We start from the raw sequence: 9091 nt of genomic DNA, 5'->3' as shown, positions 1-9091 counted from the left end.
TCTAAAGGTGACACACACCCCCCCAAATGCAATGCAAGCGCGAGATAAACAAGTAAACATACATCCAATCAACCAATCACACGTATGTGAGTGAGGGAATAGTTGGATACGCGCGCGAGGCAAAAAGGCCTCAAATAAAAAAAATGCAACCCTAATATCCAAGTGCAATGCATAAAAAGGGTAGAAAAAGGAAACGAATGGCTAAGTCAAATGCTCGGACCCACTTAGGAGCTCCCCAGTGGAGTCGCCAACTGTCGCGCCCCACTTTTTGATTGAGTGAAATGATGTGTGTGGTGTGAGTGTGTGTGATATACATGTGAACGTGTGCGGAATGAAAAGTAAAAGGCCATGGGACTTAGAATGCGACGATTTGGCCAAGTGAAGTTCAAAAGGGTTTTGGTATCAAAAAAATGGAGTCGCCACTTGGTATAGAGTTAGGGTGTACCAAGTCACCCAAAAATGATTTTTGTTTTTGAATAAAAAAAGTAAATAAACCCTTTTTGAGAACTTTTGGGTCTGCGTAACCAAAAGAGGGATCGGGGGTCACATTTGACGAAGGGGAAGGCAAGGATAAAAATCCAAGGCACCCCTTCGACCTAGCCAAGGCTAGTTGCGTGACTTAAACCAATTTTCCTAATTTTTCTACCCAATGTATGTTCGCACGTTGGATATGACTATATGAATGCAAAACGGAAAGGAAAATGCAATCCTAAATTCTACGATGTCTCTCGTGAGGCTTTTGGTCCCAAACCACATGAATTGTGGCGGCCAACAAAGGAAAACCCCCATAGAGGTCGATTAATGCAAATGAGACTCAAAGGTGCAAGTGTGGAAGTGTATGAAAGAAATTAAAAATCCAAGTGTTTGTGTGCAAGTGTATGAAAAGGTGCACGTGTGCAATTGTATGAAAATTCCAAGTGTTTGTGTGCAAGTGTATGAAATATAGTGATAAGTGCATATAGGTGTAATTAAATGCAATTTTGTGAAGTAGAAATCAAAATGAACAATAAGGAAAGGAAAATGTGAATTGAAAAGAATGAGTGAGTGATAAATGAGAATGAATGAACCTAAGGGAATGCATCAGGTCGGGTATGGGAATGACTCCTAACTTGTCGACTTCGATTTTCCCTTTGATTAGAAGGCAAAACTAGCGTGCTAAGGCTATCGAGTAGCCACACTCGCTCGTTTCCCTTATCAGAAGGGGACCCTCAAGCAAATGGAGCCTACAACTATCATGATATGCAAAAATCCTAAAATGAAGGGAAAGGGGGTTCGAGGAGCATGCCAAGTGATAAAACTAAGAAAAATGCATGATATGTGGTGAACAAGCAAATGATATGCTAATGTGGGGAAATCCCTAAGGGTCTAGCGTTGGACTAGCCCATTCTATGAATTCCGACTAGCGTTGGACTAGCGGAAACGTACATTCATCCATTCCATTCATTCATGGCTATGAAAGCAAGTAGACATGCCAAAATACTCGTAAACACATAGCACATAGCATTTAGCATGCTCGACTAGATGCAAGAGCCTAATAAAGCAATTAAACATGTAGCAACAAAAACAAGCAACCAAGGGGAAGGGGAAATGGACCAGATGCTCTCCGAGCCCTATCTATTACAAGCCAAGAGGTGTACACATACCCCATAAAAGCATAAAGGGGAAGGGGAAATGGACCAGATGCTCTCCGAGCCCTATCTATTACAAGCCAAGAGGTGTACACATACCCCATAAAACTTAAATAAAAGTAAAAAAACAAGTAAATGCATGCAAGGAGGTAAGGAAAGCGAAGTAGACATGCATATTCACATAACACGTAGGAGCACGTAAGAGAAATGAAAATCAAAGAGATAGAGGTTACCTCCCTTGCAATTGGGCCCCAATGAAGTGAAATCACTTATTTATCCTCCAAAATAAAAGAAATGGTCAAGGTACCAATTTATTTGGAAAAATTAAAAGAAATGCGCAAAACAAAGCTCACTTGATCATAAAGCCCCTAAAGTCATGTCTTAAGCGCAATTGAAACAAAGCATGGTAGTTAATTGAAGCAAATAAGCAATGAAGTTGCACGAATTAAAATTACCAAGGACCAAATTGATGAAATTATTTAATTGATTGGGTTCTAGTGAAATAAAGGGAGACTTGGGGGGCCAAAGTGCAATTTTCAGAGAGTTTTTTCATGCAATTCATGCAAGCTACGAAGAACTTCACTTCTGCAATTTTCATATGCTCTAACAACCGAAAAAGGAAATCTGCTGCACATCTCCCTCAAGACCAGATTTCTTGAGCACAACTTTGATTAGATATTTCCAAACCAACATCACAAATTCAGACTAGACAACCCACTTCATAGTCACCACCATTCAAACAAGCAGGAAACTTGGCAAGATCTAGTGCAAAAAATCTGGAAAAAACATGCAAAATGGCTCGGCAAAACTGATTGTTTATTTTCCAGCAAAGTATTTGATCTAAATCAAGTATTTCAGCCCCCAAGCATGCAAACTCAATACCAATCAAACACTACCCCTTTCCACACCAAATTAACCATCAAATTGAGATGGCCAACTTGGTGAAAGACCACGGAGAAAAGAACAACAAAACAGATACAGCAGCCTTTTCTCTGCTGCAAATTTCATTCGGGAGCTTACATAGCTCAGAAAAATTTGAGGTAGAGCTTTAACATGCAAAAACCAAAGGATAACTATGAAACTAGCAAACTTGAACTTATTCAGGGGTGCATTTCTGCAATAAAGACACAAACAATACTGCTGCATTTTTGGTTTCCAGGCTTGCGGCAATTTTCCAGCCGCAACTCTACCCATTCTATCATGCAAACAGGTCTATCAGAAGCAGGTTTCTACCTATCCATCATTAACCAAACATGCAAGTTCATTGCAGGGTTGAAACGGAGCAAATGAAGCTGACCATCAAAGATGAAAGTAAACAGCAAAACAGTAATGGAAGGAAAGAGAGGAGATGCCGCAGTTTTCTGCAATAAAAAACAAAGCTTGCGGCCCTTTGCTCCCAAGCTCACCGCAATTTTCCAGATTTAAGTCCCTAACTTAGCTGTGTTTAATCTCATGCAAAAGTTTTCATTCCAACATGGTTAACATCCTACCAAATATCCAGCTTAGACCTTAAGCCAGTAAACACAACATTCAGCACTCCAGCATGCAAATTCAAATCCCAGATTGTGCATAAAAATCACCAAAAGAAACAGCCATGAACATTAGAAACGAACACAGCTAAACGCAAATCCCTTCTCCTCCAAAATCAAACCAGATTCACGGATAGAAACTCACATGAAGAATGCAATCCAGTGCAAAGACTAAGACTTTCAGCATACAAACATAACTCAGCAACTTACAAACAAATCCAAAGTAAAAAAAAATGTTACCTTTAAACCTTGACCGAATCTTGATGCACTTCAAAAGATGAAATCTTTGTTCCTTCGTCTCTCCCGCAGATGCGCTTCCTGATTCTTTGCCTTGCTTCAACGAATCCAAAACCTTCTTGCTGCCCAAAGTTTCCTGAACCAACACCTCTAAAACTCACTGCTTTTCTCTTAATCCACCGTAAATCTTCCTCACTCTTTTATCACTCTTTCTCAGTCGCTGTTTTTCTGCTTTCTTCAGCCGCCCACTCTCTGTCTTTTCCCTTCTAGCTTTCTCTCTTCGTTTTTCCAAGTTTCGGCTGTCACCTCTCTCTCGTATGTCCTCTACCCAGAATTTTCTCTAGCCGTCAACCTCCAAGAAAAGCTTCCTCTCTTTTTTGTTTTTTTTTCTTTTTCGTTTTTCTTTCTTTCCGATCCTATCCTGCTAATGCTCTCCCCCAAAAAACCTCCCCCCGTTGCGGCTCCCTCTTCTTTTCTATTTATACTAGCTCCCAATCTCCTAAACCCTCCCATGAAAGGTGAGGATGAGGGACAAGGACAGGCCCTCACATCCAGCCCTCCAAAGGGCAAGCCTGGCCGTCCTTTGCACGCTGCAAAAAAAAATTGCAGCGTGCATGCTGCGACAAAATTTCTTTTTTTTTTTTTTTTTTTTTTAACACAACTTGAAGATTACAGAAAATATAAATAATAAAATATAAATAACAATAATAACAAAATTACACAAACCAGGTAATAATAATAATAACAAAACAAAAATAATTTTAAACAAAAGAAACTAAACAAAAATGGCCATTTTTAAAATTTCCAATTTTTCATTATTTCCTTTTTCTCAAAATAACTTAATAAAAAAAACTAAAGTGCCAAAAGATTGAATTTAAAGAAATAAACATATTTTTGTGAACAAATTTTCCCTTTTTTTTTCTTTTTCTTCTTCTTTTTTTTTTCTTTTTCCTCTTTTTCTCTAATTTTCTCTTTTCTCCTTTTTTATGATTTTTCATTTTCATTTTTCCTTTCAAGAAAGCATTGAATAAAAACAAAATGACTAAGACATATTTTTGATGTTTTCCTTTTCTTTTTTCTAAAAACTCTACGCTAATTTTAAACTTAAAAGCTAAAACTAAAAATTAAAACTAAAAGTAAACAACGAATGCAAACAATCTAAAATGAAAATCATGAAATAGATGCCACATAAAATTATTCAAAATTTGGTGTCTACACCTAAAAAGGAAAAAATGCAACCTAAAACCCCCAAATGTGATATATAAGAAGGTTAGAAAAAGAAAATGATTGACTAAATCAAATGCTCGGGCTCTCTAAATCTCCAGTGGAGTTGCCAAGCTGTCGTGCCCCATTTCCAAAAGAAAAAATTGTGATGCCCCCACTTCTCCCAAGAGCGAACCCAAGGGTATCTGCGGGACGCCTGCCCAGCTCTCGCCAGGACTCGGTACAAATTCAATTCAAACTTAAGAATAACCAATCAGTACTAAAAGTCGAAAATATAAAGGAAGGTCAATTCCTTAATAATCGATCAAGTCTTACATTATAAGTTACCAAAATATCTTACAATCCCAAAATATACAGCTTCCAAAAGTTGACTAAATGAATACATTCAAAATTCTAATAAAAAGGCCATCAAGTCGACCTCTCCATAATTCCTTCCATTTCAGCTCCTGTTAAAGAAAGCAAGTCTAACGGGGTGAGTGGATGTTCATGAGACCAAGAAAACATGCAAGACAAGTAATTCAATAATAATAGCACTTACATAATAGTGAAAACTATAACATTCAAGGAATTTCACAATTCATAATAAACACCCTTGAGTAGGATACAGAAACTCTTCGGAGCTAATGATTTCTTACTTTGCCCAAATTCAATTTTAATATCTTCCCATGACGACACCCCGTTCCCCGGGTAGGTAATTGAGTTTGTAGCCTTTCACGTATTCCATGTATGTTTCTGAGACGACTCGAGAGGTACCTCCCATCCAAATCGATGTGGTACTTACCATCGTTCAGTTTAAAGTTCTGAGACGATTCGAGAAGTACCTCCCACCAAATCAGTGTGGTACTTACTATCGTCCAGAGGTCAATGAGACATCGCTCCAATCGACTTAGAATGCTTTAGGGTTCTGAGACGATTCGAGAGGTACCTCCCACCCGGATCGATATGGTACTTGCTATCGTTCAGAGGTCTAGGGTATTGAGACGACTCGAGAGGTACCTCCCACCCGGATCGGTATGGTACTTACAATCATTCAGTTAATAGGTCTGAAACGATTCAAGAGGTACCTCCCACCAAAACGGTGTGGTACTTGCTATCGTTCAGAGGTCGATGAGACATCACTCCAATCGACTTATGCAGCCATAGCATATTTTCCAAGTCAAGTCATGTCAGGTTAACCAAGTCAGGTCAGGTCAGGTCAAGCAAGTCAGGTCAGGTCAAACAAGACAGGTCAAACATAAGTCATTTATTTCAAATGAGAACGAGTGCGATAAAGTACACACTCGGCTCGGCAAGTTTACGTATCATGTATAACACTTGTACAACTAATATCTCAATCACATAAGCATTTAACACATACTTGACACTCACCAAATAAACAAAGAAGAAATGTCACTTGACGTTCAGGCGTCCACCGTGGAATCCTCTTGAAGGTCCTCGTGCGAGCCTGAGCAATTAATAGTGAACTATCATTTATATACCCCAATTATCACGAATGGTTGTACGCTTGTACAATCCAAGAAAATCTCACGAAAGCGAGTCTAAATTACTCGTGAATCAAGGCTTAAAAGTGGGGTTTTTAAAACACAAGAGAAATCGAGTTTTCATCTTTGAAATCAAGTGTAAAACGTTCAAGTGATATCGAGGAAAAAAAAAGAGAATTTCGAAAAACTCCATTTCCTTAAGTTTCGAAAATTTCAGCTTTGATATGAGATTTTGAAAAATCGTATCTCATTCATTACAAGTCCAAAATTGGAAAACTTGGTACCGTTGGAAACTTCTTCCGAAATACTAAAAGTTCCTAGAATACACTTTTCCATGATTTCAAATGGAAGTTATTCGAAAGTTGGCCCAAAGTGGCTGTTTTGGACCATTAAGACAGTTTTGGGTTGATTTTCGGCAAAGTTTGGAAATTCGGAAAAATTCACACAATGCGAACTCGCCTCTAAAATTTGGAACTCAATTAGAGTTACAATCAAAGTTTAAAATACAATAGGTGGAACAAGAATCGGAGTTTTGAATATCGAGAGACATCAGTCCAAAGTTGATCACATTTCGCAAACTGTTCAGTCATTTTCCAGATTCAAAGACTATATTGGAAATATCATTTGGCCATCGATTTGGCATTAGAAATACACCTAAATTGGTACACTAAATCTTCCATGTGTGTACAACATTTATACCAAGTTTCATGAAAAAATTCCCACGGGAAGGCAGTCATTAAAACAACCAAATTTCAAGAAATATTTCAAAGCCAATCTGCCTTCTCACTTTTCTTTTGCATGCAAACGTCTTGTGCAATGAAATCAGTTCTAAATCACTCCATTTTCGAAACCAAGAGTCCATAAACATACACTAAGCAATTTAAAGATAATGAACATCACAATTTTTGAAATATAACTCCCCAAATCAGATTTGACCATTCGGCCAAGAGAAAAGGAAAAGTTTTCCAGATTTGAAAAGCAGAATTTGGGACATCTGTTGGGCATCGAGGAGGACTTGGAATGGCACCAAATTTGGCAGTATTATACTACCATATGAGAGCTATTCTTCTGTCAATTTTCATGAAAAAATACACACGGCAAGTTGGTTAACCAGATCACCAAAGTTTCCAAATTTCCAAGGCAAATCTGCCTTGGACATGAGTTTTCCGTTTTCAAAACATTTGGCCAACAAAAATGTCTCAAACATGGTCCTTTTTATGTAGGTAATATCTAAGAAACATCCAAGATGCATTTGGTAGATGACTAACACCAAGAATTTCGAAACAACAAGTCCCAATCAAGATTTAGACATTTACTAGCCATAAGAGGGTTTGAAATCTCCGAGTCAGTTTGGGATTTCGGCCACAACTCACTCAATTCAACTCGGAATTGAGCATGGTTGATGGCGTTGGAAAGTAGATTCGTAAGACTATTTTCTCAGAAGAAACCGTTTTCAAAATCTATCCATAACCAGCTCATTCATGAGCATCAAGTTATAGCTCATGTGCTGCCTTCCAGGAAACAACGAAACAGGACAGAAATTTTCAAATGAATGGTTTGGCTTGTTCAAGTGGAACCAGGACATGCATTTTATATCAACGGAAAGCTGGGAATGTCTAGTTTCAGTATGACAAACGGTACTCAATTCTGACATTGGAGCGATGAGTTATAGCCGAAACAAGACGACTGCCAGAGCAGTGACGGGAACATTTTCCAGTTTTCTAAGCTTTCGTAATTCCAACATTTGGGTGACCAAATCAAGTTACTTTTTAATGAAACATTTTATACACTCACTATAACATGTAAACAACATAAACAAGCCATTGGAACCTCAAAATTTTGCATCAAAGTGCATGAACATAACAGGGGCAAAATGGTCACTTTTGGTCATTGCACCATCCTTGAGTTTCTATCAACAATCTAGCATTATTCCACTAATTTAAACACTAAACCAATATTAATATCACCATCAATCACCAAATCAGTCCCTCAAACCAAAATGGGAGTTCATAGAGCCCACACAACCATTTTTCCATCATAAACAAGCTACCCAAGTGCATGCATGAGCTTAAATGTGTAAGATAACTTCCATAAATCAAGTTTCCAAGGTTTGATCATCACTTATTTGGTTTGATGTTCCAAAGCAGAATTTTCGGTCCTCTCTTGGTCCAAGAAATCCGTGGAATGCAGCTCCTTTTCTTAGCTAGATGAACTCTCCAAGTATTAAGTTAAGTGTGGTCAAATTTTGGTGGAATTTGGTGGTGTTTTTGTTGAAGAAATGAAGATGGAAAATGGAGAACTTTGAGTTGTTTCCCTTCTCCCTTGGCCGGCTGGTATGGAGTGAGGAGAGAGGAAATGTTTGATCAATTAAAGCTTCCAAGTGAAGCTACAATGTGTGGCCACAAATCACCCAAAAGTCAACTCTCCTTCGCGCACGCACGCGCGCGTTTTGTGCTCGATTCCTCTCGAGTTTATTTCACTAGTGCACTTATTTTCATATAAATATTATCCACTCTTAATTGTCCCAAAATAAGGGTCTAAAGTCCCTTAATTAATCGCGCGCGTAAAAACGCGTAGTACCGATTTGTGCACGATAAAGTGGAATCTCTAAGAATTTCTTATAACGATGGTATAATTAACTAACACTTGAGTACTTAAACATAAAAATACCTATTTTAAGACTAATGTACAAGTCTCCAATTTTCCAAGTTTATTGTATTCTCAAATCGATTATTAACTCCCATCGCGTATTCACTATTCTCACTTAACGAGTTTTCAAAAATTAAATTTGGAAAAAAATCATTTTAAAAATATATGCAAGTCATAATTCCATGTAATTGGGTCTAAAAAGGTTGAAATAACATATTCAGAGTAAACGGGCAATTAAATATTTAAATAAACTAGTAATAGGAATTTAAAATAAGTAAATTTTTGCGAGTCCTCACAAAAATCAAGTGTTAAAAAATGGATTTTGGATTGATTTTGATTGGAA

The sequence above is a fragment of the Coffea arabica genome, chromosome 5e (assembly GCF_036785885.1).
Source record: "Coffea arabica cultivar ET-39 chromosome 5e, Coffea Arabica ET-39 HiFi, whole genome shotgun sequence".
NCBI classification, from domain to species: Eukaryota; Viridiplantae; Streptophyta; class Magnoliopsida; order Gentianales; family Rubiaceae; genus Coffea; species Coffea arabica.
The sequence above is the reverse complement of the archived record's forward strand: the minus strand, read 5'-3'. Positions refer to the sequence as shown.